Raw genomic sequence first — 19,688 nt, forward strand, 5'->3', positions numbered from 1 at the left:
AAGGTATCCAAGAGGTAGGGATGCTGGGACAATTATTATTATGGGGATACTGAGAGCCGCAGAACCAAACTGTAAACCATGTATATAATGGAAACCACTTCAAGCCAGGGGGTGCAGTAGCACCCCCAGTACTGCTAGTTCCAGCACCTATGCCAAGAAGTGAAGTTTAGGCTACCACAACTCCATGAAAGCAAAGGTTCTTAGGCAGGAGTCAGAGTTCATAGGAAGAGAGAACCAAGATGGTTGGTAATTTATTGGTAGGAGAGAGGCCTGAGGGCAGATATATTTGTTATACATTGTTAGATAAAGCAGTAAGATCCAACGGTGATGTTTAGGGGAGGTGTATATCAAGAAGAGAAGTACAGATTGGGTATTTCTGGCACACAGTGTATATCCTGCAAAAATCTTGTGATGTTTAGACCTCTTTCTGACCAAGAGTCCCCAAATGGGGTTACCTTACATTTTGGTTCCTGTCAACCAAAAATTGATTAACTCTTTTCTCCAAAAAGAGACTAATTTGGACCCAATTCCCCCTAATCTGAATTCCTCAAAATTTAACAAGGCTGGAGTCAGTTTGGGGGCATTTTTTTGTCTCTAGTTCAAACCTGTCTGCTGTAAACAATCTATACATGCAGTACCATCGACCTCAGTGGAACTTTGCACTAGCATAAGAGGATGCATATACATATCCCTTTGCAGGTTCAGGGCCAGAGATAGCACCTAAAAGTTATCCTCTGAAGTAGGAGTGAAGTGAATTCACAACACATAAAGCACCAACCATAAGTGGCACTAATTGGCATTCTTGCTGGCAGTTTCACAAGAGCGCAAGATATAAATAAACAAAGGTGAAGTTCTCTTAATTGTAGAAGCGCTGTCTCCAGCTGAAGGTTGAGGATCATTGGTATGGGGATGCTATGTTGCTCTCTGTGGGTAACTGTTGTGTGGATAATCAAGAGGCTGTTTATAGGCACTGAATTCACTTTAAAGAATGATGTTGCTATATAATATTAGTATTATCAGGACAATACGTCAAATTCCCCATCATCTCACTCCTATACAAAGAATATTTTTCTCTTTTTCCCCCTAAAGTATTTTTAAGCTTGAACATTGGGTATCATGCTTTTGAAAAGAAGTTTGCCACTTAAGCATTGGAGAAAAAAGACTTTAAAATGCAAACTATACCACTGTCATTAACTTTGTAAAACAAACGTAAAATGGAGCTGTTCTCAAAATTGTTTATGAAGTGTTATAAATTTTGCATAAACATACTTATTGAAAGTATCAAGTCACAGGCAGACAGAAAAGATAAAGTACAATGTTCATATTTTATTCACTACATCCTCCCAGAAATGCACTCTCTGAACAGGAAGTGACCAGGATAAGTAGTCACTAATAATAATAAAGTTCCATGACAGTCACTGTATTAAAATGGGTCAACAGTAATTGGAAACATGATGAAAAGAAGAAAAATCTATTTTGTCTTGTTCATAACTGAGTTTGATCCATACCTCTTTGAAAATTACATTGATACATGTTGTTTATATTGCCTAACCTTTTTGCTTTTAGGTTGACTTGGGTTTTGTGACCTCACTCTGGAACATGCACAGTTCATGTTAACAAATATAGGGGTCATCCAGCCTGGAGCACAATATTTGTGTTGTGTTTGAACGGTTTAATAACAAGGTGAAGAGGAACACTCCAGAGGATGTCTGTAATAGCTTTATTGCCTTTTTTGTTATTAAGACCTCTTAAGATAATTGTTTTGAAAATTATAATATGAGCTTTTAAGAACTTCCAGTCTGAACACTGATTTATGCTGTCCATGATTCCATTTCTGCTCTGTTTCACACTGTGTTAATTTTCATTAAGTTCATTATGTTTGAGATGTCTTAAGGGATTTATTTAAAATTCATATCCTGATTAGACACATACTGTATACTTTTACTGCTGTAACAATATCTAATTTTTTCCCGAAGATAACAAGGTCTGAGTTATGGTTGTAATGCTATTCCTCAGAGTGCCTATATCAAGTCTTTTAGTGATATTAATATGTTGCTGTAATTATTTTTTGATGCATGTAAAACATATAGGATTTGATGAGAAAAGATACATTTAGCATAAGTGGGTTAGTGAAGTAAATCTTAGCCAGATGTTTTCATATTACATTTTTCTTTTAGGTACTATAAAGGATTAGATAAACTTCAGAATAAGAAGTCAATAAAATTTTAAAGGATTTAGTAAGTCTGTTCATCACAGAATAAAGCATGTAGATGTTTAATTTACAAAACAGCAGTTTGCAGTCTGGAATAAAGCTTTCCCTAAAGCCATTAAATGTCTACTTGACTTTAATAGTCTTTAAAATAAAAAGCAGCTACACAATAGATATTTTGTACTTGATAACACAAGTGTGTATCATTATTCTCACTTACTGGTAAAATTATATTAGATTCATTATCAATAACTGTGGTTTATGTTTTTTATATATAGATAGATGTAAAAAGTATCTGATGGAATGGCAATCTAACAAGCAGCACAAATTTTCAGTGTTATCAGGCTACAATAGTCTCTTTCCTAGGATTAGGAATTACCAAAATTAATGTAATGTATGGTATGTGGATGAAATATAGCTTAATTTTAAAGGAAGGGGAAAAAAAGATGGAGCTATATTTTATGACGTCATAACAAAAACTGTACATTTTACTAATAGGATAAAACTGTATTATTATTATTTTTTGTGTCTTTAGCCTCAGCTCCTCTCCATGGTTATGTGATGTGTTGCTTGACATTTCACTGATTGTGTACAGTGGGGGCTTTGTAAGCACATGTAGCCTTGATGTACAGAAGATCTATTCTTTAAATCCATTTATTCTGATACAGTATCATGTCACCCAATGCTTATTACCATAAACTGCTTTGATTTAAGTCATTCAACAGGTTTATTATTTTAACAGAAGTAATAATCATTCCATCAGACAATTGGTGTCGGGTGTGTTTACTTATTTGACAGATTTCTTTTTCTATTATATGTTCACTTTAAGGGTTTTGCCATGAATGCAAGCTCTGGAGAGGCTGTGTAACTTGTGGTCTGTAAATTTTGGGCTACTTCCTTCACAGGCAGTTAAGGTCGGCATTGTACACAGATAGGGCACACTGATAATGCCCATTGGGCTCTCCTAAGCATTCTGATTTGAGACTTTTGGGTGAACATAGTTATTTACTTAATTTTTCTGAAGTGTTTGGTATGATAAAAACAAAGGAAATCAGGGTAGAAAGATCCATGAGTTCATCTAATTCACTTTCAACAAGATCATCTTGTCATTCATCAGCTATCTACAAATAATACTCATCCATTACACCTTTACATTCTGTGAGGCTTATAACTGACAGCCTATTCCCTATCCCACTCACTCCTTTAGAGAAAAAGCTCTTCCTACTATAGAAGTTACATTTCTCTTTTAAGTCACGTGGAAAGCAACCTCTAGCTAAGACAAGCTTAGGACAGATACTAAGGAACTAGACAGGGTAGTCTTTATTTTGACGCTCAGGTCCAAGATAATACCATGGACACGTGGACAGTGTACCTGGAAATACCTGGGAAGATTCTAATTCGTTTAATAGATCTGGACACAGCAGTGAAATGAGGACAGAGACATGGATGGATTTTAAGCTGCAAGCTGCAACTTTTATTAAAGTCAAACACAGGAAGGGGTGCTACCTGCCCATCAACCTTACAGGCTCCTACCATATTTCCAATAACTCGGAGGAGAGCCTACTCCTACTCCTCTGCCAAGCCCCCAGGACTTAGATTGCTCTGAGTTCTAGCACACACAGCCCACAAAGGGGACAGAGGGTGCAGAAGAATGACCCCTATGAGACCCCAAGGTCTGACTTCAATCTGCAAGAGTACAAGGTCTCACCCTGTCCCAGACGCTCAAGACTATTGCATGCCTGATCCTACTGCATGCCTCTTCTTCCAAACCACTGGATGCAAACAGCTGAGATCTGCTGCCCTCTTCTGAACCCAGCATACTACAAATATGTGTAGAGTGCCCACAAATAGAGGTTTACCCTTCCCTGCCATCCTTTCTTTGGTGTGGGTGTGGGTGTTGATGTTGATTGCCAGTGTCCTATCAGCAGCCCGACACTCCTAACATTGCTACCCCGATCCTGAAAGAGTGCATACCACGTTTACTAGGGTTAAGTTCTCAGTAGAGCAAAATTTTTCTTAGTACTGGCGTGAATTGGTGCCTCATCAAGAAGATGCCATGAATAGTGGGCCTGTCTGCTGGTCCTGGATTTCTAGTAAGGCTTTTACTGCCTTTAAGGGGCACAGGCATTCATCTGCCCATTCTTTAATACCACATATGTCTCCCTTCCCTTCTGGTCTGTTTTAGAGAACCTTAAGTGCAGGGACACTGCCCCTGTATCCCTTTGACTTCTTCAGTGCCACACCCAGGGGAGTTATGCATAATTCTGGCATTGTAAGGCATGGGAAGAGGCCTGCCACTCTCCCTGCTGCCACTTCCATGGAGAACTTGCTCTCACTATATGCTCAAAACCTTTAACAGACTTCATGTTTTCTCCCCAGGGAATCTCAGTGTCTCTAGCAGGACAGGGCTGGGTCCTTTCAGTGCTCACAGGATAGCACCATTACTACCTATACCTGAACCCCCCGGTGCCTTGCCCTGAGGGATGTGGGGAAAGGGACCAGGCATTCCACCTGTCCCCTTGGCTGAAATCTCACGAGCCCTTCTCCCTCAAAATGGGAAGAAAAAAGGGAGGGGGAGCCATGGACTCCCTTCCCATGAGTGGTAGGGGAGAGTCATGGTGACAGACCTGGCCCTGGCAGCACGACCCAGGGAGCAAAAAGGACTCCACATGGCCACTGCTCCAGATTAAATCCCTATAGCTGGAGGATGTGGGTAAATCAGCACACACACACCACAAAGGAAAGACGATCTTTGAGCTACTTAGGCAAGTGTTTCCCTTCCTCGCTGCTGGGGCTGTCCCCAGCAAGTTCCCCCACCAGTTGAAGTGGGTAAGTGACAGTTTGTTCAAGAGTCTGAGTAACTCTTGGCAGACACACAAATGTCAATGAAGTTTACTCATCTTTACTTTACTTTGGGGCAGATTCCCTGGTGTCTTCTGAGAGCTCTGCAGTAGTCTCTAGGCACAAAGCTGCCCTAAAACCTGTGAATCTGGCCAGTGGAGGATTCTTTCCCGTATATCTCCCTGGCTATCAGATTGACCCCTTGACACCATAGAACTGTTTAGCGTAAATTTGAATGGCCCCCGAGGTATCTCTAGATTTCCCTGGGAGTGGTTGATCCCAGGATTGGGGAGTTGCAAAGGAGTCTTAAAGCTACTTTTGCAACCCTATTTGCCTGAGCTGCACTGAATGCATCTTGGATCCAATAGGTGATTGTAGCCTTAATATCCTTTGCCATAGGTACCTATTAGAGACAGCCATAGCAAATTTTGCTCCTTTTGGGAACCTTACAAATCCTTTTTGGGACCCAAAAGGTAACCGTAATTCATAATTAAGTATATTTGTTAAATAGGGATCATTATGCACACATGGAGATAGTTAGTTAATTTTGAGAAATAATAGACTGTAAAAGCCTTAGCTGCAACAGTAACCTTTGGTTTATTACATTGGGATGTAGGTGGGAATATATTATTTATGCAAAGCACATGTCAATAGTAGTGCGGATGGAACCTCAAGTAGTTCATTTCACAAGTCCAGCAGTGTCTGTTTTCTCTCTTCCACAACTGCATTCAGTGTATATGGGAAGTGACTAAATGGGAAAGTTGTTTAAAGGAAACAACAGTGGACTGCAGTTCCATTTGCTATATGCAAAGGTTTTGGATGGTTATTTTCTTACCTGATTCAGGAAACGATTGACTCCAGCATTACCACAGCTCTCTATACTGGAGGGAGATGGGCCTGAGCTGCTCAGACTTGATCCGACTGGATCCCTCCTCACTACTTTGAAAAGTTCATATCTGGATCCCAAAATGAGCTGCTCTGAGGATTTTAACAGGAATGGCTAATCTGAAACACCTCAATCACTGGGGAAGTCAGGATGCAGCTCATAGCCTGGTGGCAGAGATGTATCTCAAATTTTATATCACACACACACTGTGAGGTGTTGCAATAAATAGGAAAAGTTAGTGTGTGCATTCTGTATAACTCTGATAGCTGTTATTTATGTGAGCTTAATTAAATATTTGATGTGACAATAACCTTACTCCCATTTTTCATAGAATCATGAGACTGAAAGGGACCTTGAGAGGTCATCTAGTCCAGTCCACTGTACTCATGACAGGACTAAGTATTATCTAGACCATCCCTGACAGGTCTTTGTCTAACTTTGCTCTTTAAAATCTCCAATGATGGAAATTCCACAACCTTCCTAGGCAATTTATTCCAGTGCTTAACCATGCTGACAGTTAGGAAATTTTTTCTAAAGTTCAACCTAAATCCACCTTGCTGCCATTTAAGTTCATTGCTTTTTGTCCTATCCCCAGAAGTTAAGAAAAACAATTCTTCTCCCTCCTCCTTGTAACAACCTTTTCTTTTGTTCTAATTCTGAGACATCACAAGACCTGTTTAATGCCTTTTTAACCTTGGATTTCATAAATTGTAAAATAGTCTTGTCATGATAAACTCTTACATGTTCAAATATCAGATTGTAATATTGACTTCCAGAGAGTTTTGAATCAGGACAGCTGGGGGGCCATCTGAGGCTGGAGTAACAGGAGGAAGAACAGGCACAGGCTGGAGCAACCCGTCGGAATTACCAGACTGTGGGAATTCTCTTAGCCTGATAGCAATGTTGAACAGACTGGAGTGGCTACTTCCTTTAGGAGCCTAAATACCTGCCTTGGGGTCACCTGGTTAGGCCTTTGGGTTGTCTGGATGATGTTTTATTGGCATGGGGCTACCACAGGACTTGCAGATAATTACCTCAGATGCCTCACCAGATGAAGATTCAAGGATAACTCATGACCCAGAATATGAACCAACTTAGGCTCAGGGATGTCTCATCATGGTTTGCCAGTGCCAAGTGGTCTTTCTTCAGACAGCAGCAAAGAATCCTGTGGCACCTTATAGAGTAACAGATGTTTTGGAGCATGAGCTTTCGTGGGTGAATGCCCACTTTGTCGGATGCATGTGACGAAGTGGGTATTCACCCGTGAAAGCTCATGCTCCAAAACGTCTGTTGCTCTATAAGGTGCCACAGGACTCTGCTGCTTTTACAGATCCAGACTAACACGGCTACTCCTCTGATATTTCTTCAGACAGTGTGTCAAGGCTCTGTGCAGTAGTTTGATAACAGAAATACTATTTCCATGTATAGTTTTAGGACCTGATAGAGAAAGCTTTGCCATTGACTTTAGTGGGCACAAGATCAGAAACTTAGATCAGTTCCAAGTGGCAAAAACTCCATCACAACTGATGCTCATATTGGCTGCTTCAGCAGGGATGATGGAGTGGATACTGACCCACTCACTCTTGGAAGATGTTTATCCTCTTTCAGTTTGGTTGGATAGGGTAGCACCATTGCTTATGTTGTGCAGATATATACATTTAAAAAAAATCCTTTAGTCTCCGCAGCTGGCAATGTTTCCTTTCATGAGGACTGTATTAAATCCATTAACAAACTAGATATTACTTTTTGGTTGTTAATTGTCTAAGATTGGTTAAAGCAATGTACGATTGCTGCAGTAAGTTCTAAATAGTGAATAGAAAGGAAATGATAAAGCATCCTTCATTATAGGTCTATATTGGTTATCTACAACTAAAAACAAATAGCCAGAAAAGTCCAATGAGCCGCCAACACCAAAAACAATTCTTCAAACAGAACTACTTTTAAAGAGCTTTCCACACTCCTATGTTTTCTCACTCCCTTATTTCCATCTCAGACTCCTCCCACAATTAATTAAATCTTATCTCAGCCATGTAGGAGAAATGCTTTTCAGGCTGGTTAAACCAGCTTAACAGCTGCATTGTGCCACAGGAGCATTGCAGAATAGTCACAGCAGCGGTCGGGACTGGGTCCCAGATGTTACTTCTCAGCATAGTCTAAAATGCATGATACTCATACTACTTAATTTTTTTCTCTGGAAATTTTTTTCTCTGTCTGTAAATAAGTTCAGTCTTTCAGATATGGTATTGAACATAACAAAGTAGAGAACGTTCCAGTGAAACATATTACTGTTACTGGGTAGAGATGAATAATGTGTCTAGAGCTGGACTGGGTGATCCTTTGGAAGAGCAACAGCCTCTAGCATTGATTCTCACAGCATTCTTCATAGGTTAGAGCAGCCCTGAAACTTCTCTAATTTGTATCAGAGGGGGAAAGCAAGGTGGCTCACCTGCCCCTTCTTGGTTTCTGAAGCTGAGTGCAGCTTGGCCAGACCTGAAAGTCTGTCCTGATATGTGACTACCTTAGTTCAGCTCCATTTTTTAAGTCCAGGCATGCTTACTGCATTTCATAAAATATAAAGTAAATGGAATTTTTAAAATTGTCAACTGCAAGATTCATTATTTGGAATCATATGTGTGAGCCCTTTCTTCACAGTACACACACACACACACACACACACAAACACACACATTAGGGCCATTGATTAATCACATTTAACTCACGCAATTAACTAAAAAAAATTAATCGTGATTAATCTCTCTGTTAAACAATAGTATACCACTTGAAATGTAAATATTTTTGGATGTTTTTCTACAATTTCAAATATATCTATTTCAATTACAACACAGAATACAAATGTACAGTAGCAGTACTCACTTTATATTATTTTTATTACAGATATTTGCACTGTAAAAACGATAAACAAAAGAAATAGTATTTTTCAATTCATCTCATACACGTACCGTAGTGCAATTTCTTTATCATGAAAGTGCAACTTACAAATGTAGGGTTTTTTTTGTTACATAACTGCTTTCAAAACCAAAACAATATAAAACTTTAGAGTCTACAAGTCCACTCAATTCTACTTCTTGTTCAGCCAGTCGCTAAGAGGAAAAAAGTTTGTTTACATTTACGGGTGATAATGCTGCCCACTTCTTAATTACAATGTCACCAAGGCACTGTTGAAGCTGGTGTCACAAGATGTTTACATGCCAGACGGACTAAAGATTCATATGGTTCTTCATTTTTTGGCCATCGTTCCAGAGGACATGATTCCATGATGATGACACTCGTTTAAAAAATAATGGATTAATTAAATTTGTGACTGAACTCCTTGGGGGAGAATTGTACATCTCCTGCTCTGTTTTACCCTCATTCTGCCATATTTTTCATGTTATAGCAGTCTCAGATGATGACCTAGCACAAAATGCAAAAAAGGTACCAATGTGAAATTTCTAAAGATAGCTACAGCACTCGATCCAAGATTTAAGAATCTGAAGTGCCTTCCAAAATCTGAGAGGGATGAGGTGTGGAACAGGGGTTCTCAACCGTTTTCTCTCTGAGGCTCCTGAAACATGTTATAAAAACTCCATAGCCCACCTCTGCCACATCAACTGTTTTTCTGCGGATAAAATCCAGGGCCAGCATTAGGGAGTAGAAAGCAGGGCAATTACCCATGGTCCCACACCACATATGGCCCTGAGAAGCTAAGTTGCTCTGGGTTCAGCTTTCTGCCCTGGGCCCCAGCAAATATAATGCTGACCCTGCCTGGTAGCCCCTCTGAAACCTGCTCATAGCCCTTTAGGGGGCCCTGGACCCATGGCTGAGAACCGCTAGTGTGGAGCATGCTTTCAGAAGTCTTAAAAGAGCAATACTCTGATGTGGAAACTATAGAACCCAAACCTCCAAAAAAGAAATTCAGCCTTCTGTTGGTGGCATCTGACTCAGATGATGAAAATGAACGTGTCAGTCAACACTGCTTTGGATCATTATCGAGCAGAACCCGTCATCAGCATGGATGCATGTCCTCTGTAATAGAGGTTGAAGGGACATATGAATCTTTAGCACATCTGGCATGTACATATCTTGCGATGCAAGATACAACCGTGCCATGCAATCAGCTGTTCTCACTTGCTGGTGAAGTAAACAAGAAGCAGGTGGCATTATCTTCTTCAAATGTAAACAAACTTGTTTGTCTGAGAGATTGGCTGAAAAAGAAGTACGACTGATTGGACTTGTAGGCTCTAAAGTTTTACATTTTTTTTTTATATCTTTGAATGCAGGTTTTTTTGTACATAATTCTACATTTGTAAATTCAACTTTCCTGATAAAGAGATTGCACTACAGTACTTGTACTAGGTGAATTGAAAAATACTATTTCTTTTGCTTTTTGCAGTGCAAATATTTGTAATAGAAAATAAAGTGAGTACTGCGTACTTTGTATTCTGTGTTGTAATTGAAATCAATATATTTGAAAATGTAGAAAACATCCACAAATATTTAAATAAATGATATTCTATTATTGTTTAACAACGCAACTAATCGCACAATTAATAGTGATTTATATATGTCTAAATATATATATACCCTTATTTGATTTTCATGTGCTTTCAGATTTGGCAAATGTTTTCCTTTTACTATTTTGTTGCTAAGGATAGTTTGATGCCTCATCTGCATTTTTCTTCTGTTGCCATAGTTTCCTCTCGTTCTTGGACTTTCTGAAACATTGTGGAGACTGTTCTTCTTTATTGACTTTTATTCAATATTGTTTTCGTTAAGTGCCAGGTGATCACATTTTTAGTTTAAGAAGGTCCAGACTGTCTAAAAGTTGTGAAGTTTCCCCTTTTTTGCGCTGCAAAACACATAAAGTTGCAAAAGAGTTTCTATTAAAAAATCTGTTTTTAGTTGCTGATAACTTTCAGTAATATTGATGTTAGGTGAAAGTTTCCAAGCTTGGTTTCTCCATGAAGGAAAAAAAATATGTTTGAAAGTATGGTTTAATCTGTATTTCAACTTTCCTATCTATGCAGTGAGCCTAGTAACATTTTGCGCTTATTTTTCCCTCTGCAGTTATAAGCACTTGACAGAGGGTATGATTACTCTATTTAAGGTAATGGTATTCCATACCATTCAAACCCATGTGCTTAAATAGGGTAATCATACCCTCTGTCAAGTGCTTATAACTGCAGAGGGAAATATAAGCGCAAAATGTTACTAGGCTCACTGCATAGATAGGAAAGTTGAAATACAGATTAAAGTCTTCCCTAAGCAGCACTGTATTATCATGGGTTAGACCTTGGTCTAAGCCAAAAGACTTGGGTTAAAATGTGTAGGTCTGACATAGATTTCTATGCAGCCTTTGAACAAGTCACTTAAACTCTGTCTACCCACTCCATAAAATTAGAAGAGTCATGTATGTCCATCTTTGTCCAGTGTTTTGAGAAATACAGATGACAAATTGCTACATATGTTTAAAGTATTAGCATTAATATCATTCTTAAGGTAAGAAAACTGAGATAAAGAAAGGTGAATGGTATTTTTTGGCATCAGCATGGGCCAGTATGTTAGGTTTTGGCCTATTTCATCTGTAGTATATCATTGAATTACAATGAACTGCATGCATTTTATGTAAATGGCTTTCATGTACTGTGTCATACAAAGTACTACAAGGTCCTTCACATGAACATGTTCCATTATGTCAAAGTAGTATTTGACCATATAATTAATGACCAGTGTTTTCACGCATATGCAAAAGAAGCTGAGTAAAAGCGTACCTTAACTTTTGCTGTTCCTGATTGTGAACTTGATCCTGCTCCCATTAAAGTCAGTGGTAAATCTACCATTGACTCTAATAGGGATGGATCAGGCTTATTTGAACAATTATAAGCCTAACATAGGTTTTTGCTGTAAATTTACAGTCTATCTAAGGGGTTTGTATTGCCATCCATCATCACCAGAATTTGATCACCTTCCATAGGTTGGCAATAGCATAGTCTTAAGTTGAACTTCCTGGAGTTTCTGGCTCTTCTTCTCTATTGGGTCATAGAAAGTTCTGCATAGGGATTAGAGATTTTAGGAACAGGACAACAGGGAAGTAGCTCATGTTGCAAATATAGTTCTGTTTATAGTAGAAAACTTTTAGCAAAAAGGAAGGTTTTGCAGCATTCCTTAAAGATAGCCAGAATCTCAATGAATCTAATTTACTCTGGAGGTTCATTCCACAATTGTATCTTCTCAGCTGAGGGTTCTTTTTCTAGGCTTTATGATCTGCATCACTCCAAAGGAGCAGCAACAGATGGAGATGATCCTGACTTCTCTTAATATATTCAGTGTTCATACAAACTACTTAGTGAATATTTATGAACAAATTACACTCTCTGGGTTATTTGCAAACTTCAGATATTTTCATTTTACATTATACTCCCTGTCTCTTTGGGGCAGGGACATCTTTTTGTTCTTTGTTGGGACAGTGGAGTTCTGGTTCATGACTTAGGCTCCTAGATTCTATGACAATAAAAACAGAAAATAATAAAGAGAATAACAAATTATGATGAATTATTCATTCTCTGTCATCATGTACTTCTGGTATGATTTTTTTTTCAGATGAATAGTTATTGATTATTAAATTAGTGAAAATTTCAGGTTTCATGAATATTTTTATGACTACAAGACCCAAAACCAATGTTGTTTTTCTTTATTGTTAGTTAAGAAAATATTTGTGGCTCCCAGTTTGTGTTATTTGATTAGCTCTAAGGCACAGTCCCATCAGAATCACTGACGTCTATGGGAGTTGGATCAGCCCCCTAACGTTTAAGCATTGTATGGGCTGCTTGCCGCAAGAGTAGCTGATATCCTATCTGATTTTTATAACAGCTTTCAGATAAACTGACTGGAGAGGAAGCTCCTAGTCTTTAAAGTTGCATCAAAATGGTGCCTGTGGCGCTGCTTTGGTGATTGCATGGGAGAAACACTGTAACTATCTTCTTGAGCAAGTCTGCCTACCAGAAATATTCCTACAGATTTATTAACGACTTCAGAACTTCAAAGCCACTGGTATGGTTTATAAATCACAAGAGGAGAGATATGTTAGTGCAGATTTCTCTAGGCATGCCCTGTCTTGGAGCTGCAATGGTGTACCCAACTCTGATGCTCAGGTTAGACTGCTGGTGTTCTGAGACTACTGCCTGTCCTATCCTAGAAGCAGCAAAGAATCCTGTGGCACCTTATAGACTAACAGACGTTTTGGAGCATGAGCTTTCGTGGGTGAATACATGCATCTGACGAAGTGGGTATTCACCCACAAAAGCTCATGCTCCAAAACGTCTGTTAGTCTATAAGGTGCCACAAGACTCTTTGCTGCTTTTACAGATCCAGACTAACATGGCTACCCCTCTGATACTTGTCCTATTCTAGTGCACATTGATTTACTGCAGTTTCAAAGAGTAGTAGTTCAAAGCAAACAATTTTAGTAGTAGCAGGGTGAACATGCACAGTGTGCAGCCTGCTGGAGCAATGTAGATTTATGCCCCAGCTTGCCAGGCACTAACTCTTTGTATAGGCAAGACCTTAGATTGCAAGATCCTTGGGAGCAGGGACTGTTTATTTGTTTTGGTTTGTTCAGCACAAAGGAATCATGGTCCATGATGAGGATTCTAGGTTCTACAATAAAGTAAATAACATATAATGATGTTGATGATGAAGATTCAGATGACTTCCTCTGCCTTGGTCATTCCTTAGGAACATACCTGGGATCATAGTCTGGCCTAAATTATGCAGCTGACTAAACATTGTAGTGTCTTTATCCAAGCTGAGCAAAGCGGAAACTGTAAGCAAATAAGACAAGATTGTGACAAGCAAATTAGATTGTCAAATTCTTTGGTTTCCTGTTCTAAAATGGTGTGACACAGGACAGGATTTTTTTAAAAATATTATTTTTGTCTTGACAATGTCCCCTTTTACGTTGTCTTTCACCTTTTTTCTTTTCAACTTCCTCTGTTTTCCTTTATTTTACCCTTCACCTAGTCCTACTTCTGCATGTGAGAATTTTGGATATCATGCAAACCTTAAAACTGTGCTTCACAAATTTGCTGAACTTGCCAACCTGTATTCTAGATATATAATGACCATGATGTCTGCAGTAATTTATGGCTCAGAAATAATGAATTTTTGGGCTAGTTGTAGGTTCATGCAGGTAGTTTTCATCACAGGCATACTGTCCCAAACCATACTTACGCAGACAGTAACCAAACACACTAACTTCATGGGGTTTTTTAGAAGATAAAAAATAAATAGGTAATGTTACTACTGTTGCACATGAACAGTAGCACTACAGTATATCTCAACATGAAATCTTATTTTATTATCACTTAAGGAAGTCATTACCCTTTTATGAGTGCTTACACGCCGCTTTACAAATATGTCACCACGGTTACATTATGAAAGCAGCATTATATTTGCTAGTGGCATTTTATAAAGCAAGGAAAGTAGTTTGAAACTAACTTTAAAAAAATGTTTTTTATGCTTTCTACCATGATAATATTTTCCCACATTCATGTTAGCTTCTTTGGGTTGTGAGTGTGTGGTTTTCATTTGTTAAGTATAAACTAGCACATGGAAATGATTACAATATAAGCAAGCCGGTATGACCACGATTTAAATATGCAGATTAGAAAATTAACTGGATCATCTTTATTAGAACAGGTTTTACACTGGTATAAAGTAAAGCTCACTCTTGGAAGCAGTTGTGCATTCACATTGTTACCTTGCACGGGGAAGCACCAATCCCCACAATGAATTGAATGCCATGTGGCTGATCCCTGTGTTTGAACAACACATAACTAATGTGATTTCATGTTGGAAAGCTGTAAGGAGTTTTTGATAAATTTAAATTGTATTTTTATATCATTACATGAATTTAGTACATACAAAAGGTCAATCTAAGGTATCCATACCTAATGTAGCTTTCAGGAAAAGAAATTAATACCTCTTTAGTTGTCACTTATGAGACATTGTGCTTCAAGGATTATTCTGGAAAGAACAGTTCAGTGAAAGTTCTTAAGGAAGTGAACTATTAGTTTTCTAACTGATTTGTCAGTGGCTTGCAGAAGACTGAGAGGCTAATCCTGCAATTATAAGAACAGATTTCTCTGGCAGGAAAACAGTCTGTTTCATAGGTTGCAGCTAGTTTGCAGATTTTTTTTCCATTCTGTAATTTGTGAGAGCCATAATGTAAATGGTACTGGATTTCACAGTGTCTAAGATTTCCTGTGAAGTTTAAAAGCTAATAATGTGCATATGTTTGTCTATATATAACATCTTTGATTTTTAAAAACAAGAAACTCTAGAAATTACAGCATATGCTTTAGTTAATAAAACATCCAAATACTTATCCTTATGTATAAAATAATACAGTGTAAATGATGAAGCTATTCTGAGTTCCTAAAATCTGGTGTGATTGCATACTGATGGATAACTAACCACTTCCTTCATCAAAGAGCAAGATGAGTAACGCTGTAGGCAGATTTAAAAAAATGAGTAATTTTCACTCTTAAAATAGCTATATTTCAACTGTTTTATTTTAAGTAGCATTTTTTATTTTAAAACCCCTTGTTTTCAGATGATTGATGTAAGATATCATGTAGAGATCAAGTTTATCTGCTATTTCATATAAAAATAAAAGTACTAATCCAACTGAAAATCCTTAAACTTGAAACTCAGATCTTCTGACCAGCTCAAAATTTTGTAGAAGTTTAGTGATGAATAAAAACTAATGGACTAAACCGAAACCCTGAATCTGAACCCTCCTGAATTGTGGAGATGTTCAGATCTAGCTAATTGCCAGCACTAAACCAATGCCTATGTCACAGAACTACAAATCTTCTCACATACAAATTTATAGCAAGAGATAACCTTTCAGGTAGCCCAGTGTGCTCATATCTTTGAATGTGTTTACATTCCCATAGAAGCATATAACTTAGAGATGGAAAATACCATTAATTATTGATTTACATAATCTTGTGTCTTCACTGAAATATTAATGTCAGTGCATGATGTTTCAATAAGTCACAATACCCAGGTTAGCAATTTAGAATTTAACTCTCAATGCTTCCTTTCCAAAGGATGTCTTGCAGACTTCAATTGGAATGTAATAAGACCTGCATGTATACCCTTTCAGCGCCTTACAACTTGCATTGTGCAGTCATTGAGCTACCATGATGCCCTAAGGTCATAGGATTTCCCCTACAGATTTTAGAATATGGATATATTAGGAAAGCCATGTCTTCTGCCCCTGCAAGAGTCACTTCCACAACCTGCTGACATAAATGGAAAGACTCTTTTAACTTCAGTGGGCTATGGATCGAGGTCCCTGTTGGTTACAATCAGCTGATTCCAAGGACAGTTTGTGCTAAAACTCAGACTTCCCTGACCCTTGTGAGCGTTTTCCTTTGTAGGGAATGATGTGGATCTGAGTAAAGAATGCAGGATTGAGTCACAAGTTTATTCCTTCATGACTTCACATAAGGAGACCAATCAGTTATAAATTTGGATTCAATCCTGTCTTCATGAGAGCTGCAGGATCTAGATTTTCAGTGAAGTGGAGCTCTGAAAACAGGTCAGAGTCAGTCAGTGAGTGTAAACACAAAATCTAAAGCAAGGATAAGAGCAACTTTTTCCAAAGTAAAGATGCATATACTAATGCAATTCCAGATATCCTTAGGGTTCTATAGCTAATTGTATAGGTTTTATAAGACCACTTCCTCTACTAATCAATATACAATTAGCAATTACCATAGTAACTGCAATGTACAGTTTGGCATTTAGATTATGTTAACTCTCATGATACAAGACTAAAGTGGGAAATACAGTGTTATCAGATGGAAATATTTAACATTTTACCAGTGTTTTAAAGGGGAAAAAAAACCATACACTTCTTCAGTGCTCAAATGGTAAAAATTAAAAGTACTTCTATGCTCTCTCTTATATATCTATCCCTTCCCTGGGACTATGATCAGACCCTTCCATCTATGTCACTTTCCCTTCAGGGAACCACAGCCAAAATTCCATGGCTGCAGTCAGCATATATGTTGTTATATATGTGAAGCTATAGAAAGCCATGCCTGAGTGGGGACTAACGAAATGACCTATTGTAATAGCTGTTTTATCCCTTTGTCTGACATACCTTTCCCTGCAACCTTCAACTCAGAATTGCAGCACTTTTTCCTCCTCATCTTTCAATTTCAGGGAAACCTTGAAAATGAGCTCTGCATTCTGCTTTAATTTCTTTCACTCCTTAGGAATAGTTATGCTTGCCCAACTTATCCTTGGCTCTTGAATTCTAGCAAACTCCATGATCCTGGCCACTTGTCCTTTTTAGGCTATTTATGCTCCTACATGACTGGCACAAGGTAAAATTTATTTCCATGCATACGTGTAACCTATAGGCATCAGTTCTGCACCTTAAAGAACAATTCAATCAGATTTGGGAGGGAAAAACAATTTTATTTGTGTATATAATAACCTCTAAAAAGAACTATATTATGCTAATGATTAGCATTTTCTCCAAGATCTAACTGCCCACGCATTCAGCTGGACAAAACTTGGAAGATTATCTGTCAAAGATCATCTGGTTACTCGCAGCAATATTACATATAAACACTTGTGCATATTTGATAAATCTCAGTATTAAGTGATAATGGTTTACAATGGATGGATGATTATTCATCTGTGTGAAATGACTACATGATCTCAGTCCCATTCCAGATATCCGCACGACAACCAAACCATCATCTTAATAGAAACTGTGGGTTGAATTAATATGGAGAACAGTCACTGAATTGGGCTTCTCCCCAGCTCCACAATATATGCTGCCATGCCCAGTATCTTTCAAGGAAGTTTTTTTTCTTAATAGTAAACAAAAAACCAGTCTTTTAACTCAGTCTTCACTTTCAGGTTTCAGCTCCACCCCTCTAAGGCGCCTCTGGTAGTTTCCCAATTCTGCCCTCTCTCTGGAACAGCAGCTTCAGGGCTTTCTCCCTGAGCACCTGGCCTGTGCTTCAGGGGGCCTGCCACAGGAGTCAGTACCACACTGCTGTGGCTTTCCCTCCCCAGACACAGCCTGTCCCAATCAGTTTTCTTTTTACTGCTCATTGGAAGCCCTTTGTAGGCCCATGTGCAGCTCAGCCTCCATTAATTGATTGGATTGGACTCACCTGTTCATATCCAGGGGTGCTGAGCCTGGTCTATCTTCAGGGACCAGCTATCCTGTGGCAGGCCCCAGTTCAAGAAATCACATAAGAACTTTATGCAAGCACTTATGTGTTTTCCTGAATTGGATCTTAAATTTCCATCTCACCTTCAAAGGTGGTCTCTCCAAGTAAGGCATCTTTCATACTGGTGGGGCAGTGAAGGAAATGGTGTACTCTCTCGGCTTGTGCTATTTTTTTTTTAAGTGCAGTCATCTTTTCAGTGTTTCAATCTGGCACCTTTTAGAAGCACTACATTTAATTTTAAACACCCTAATTTTATTTAAATATTTACATACCCCATACATAATTGCATAGCCCTTTCGAATAATTTATCTACTTTAATAGCATCTTAAAAAGTTTCTGCTCTTACTGTGCTTGTTTTGTTGCTTTTTATATATAGAAAAATGGTCATATAAAATTGTCAAGCAATTTATAATTGCTTTATATTTTAATTTCTCGTCTTCGAAACAGCCATTTGCTCTACCAAATGTCCCAATATACTCAACCATACTTTACAACACTGAACAATCTTTGTGTCAAGGATGTCAGACAATTTCTTTCCCATGTTCAGATTCTCTATTCTCAGTAAATATTCCTCTTTGGGGATTCTCCTCTTCCATTCATTATAAATCATGAAATAAGTATCCTGTATTGTCATGTTAACTAAATGGTTATAGGTGCATTACCAAGCAATATATAATTTATGGAACTCGGTAGTGTTGATGGTAAATATCCTTTAAACATTCTCTTTTATGGGGCCAAATGTCTGTATAAGTGTGGCTTCCACACATGTTGGAGTATTTCAGTGACTGAAGCAGATTTTAAGAAAACATATTTAAGTAACAGCAAGAAACAATGTATTAAGTGAAAATAATACTGATGTTGCTGTAGTCCTGCCTGAGTGTCTTCTCTATCTTATCTCTGCAATTGCTTCCTATCTTTGCGTGTGAGTCTCAGAGTGTCAGCAGGATGTGAGGCACTGCATAGTGTCCTGCAGGAAGTGTGCCAACTTTAAATTTTCACTGGATATTTGAAGTCTTTATTGCAAATATACAATTACCTCACAGGGCTGGATCTTCCCTCATCCTGAATCCACAAAGGTTCTCCTGAGGTTGTACAATCTTTTCCACTGAGCACCTTTGATTCTGTGAAGTTCCTCCCTTGAAGGTTATTCTGTAGTCATTTGCCACTGAAGTAAGCTCTGAAAACATGACTCCTCAGGACCATGATGAATGGGGGGGTGGGGGCGGGAAGTTGCAGGGAGCTTTAAACAAAAAAGAGAAAGAACCTCTGCCTCCTCATTGTTTCTTTGGCACAGAGTGAAAATTAATGCAGGTTAAGTTAAAGAAGTACAATGTTAGTAAATCTATGCATTGTGTTGCTTCCTGCCTAACTGTCTGCATACTATGTTTCTCTGGGTCCCATAAGTAATAGTCACTCTTGGGAACACAGGCCCTCTGACTCCAGTTCCACTGATCATATACACTCATTAAAAACAATGCAGGGGATA

The sequence above is a fragment of the Chelonoidis abingdonii genome, chromosome 6 (genome assembly GCF_003597395.2).
Source record: "Chelonoidis abingdonii isolate Lonesome George chromosome 6, CheloAbing_2.0, whole genome shotgun sequence".
Lineage (NCBI taxonomy): Eukaryota > Metazoa > Chordata > Testudines > Testudinidae > Chelonoidis > Chelonoidis abingdonii.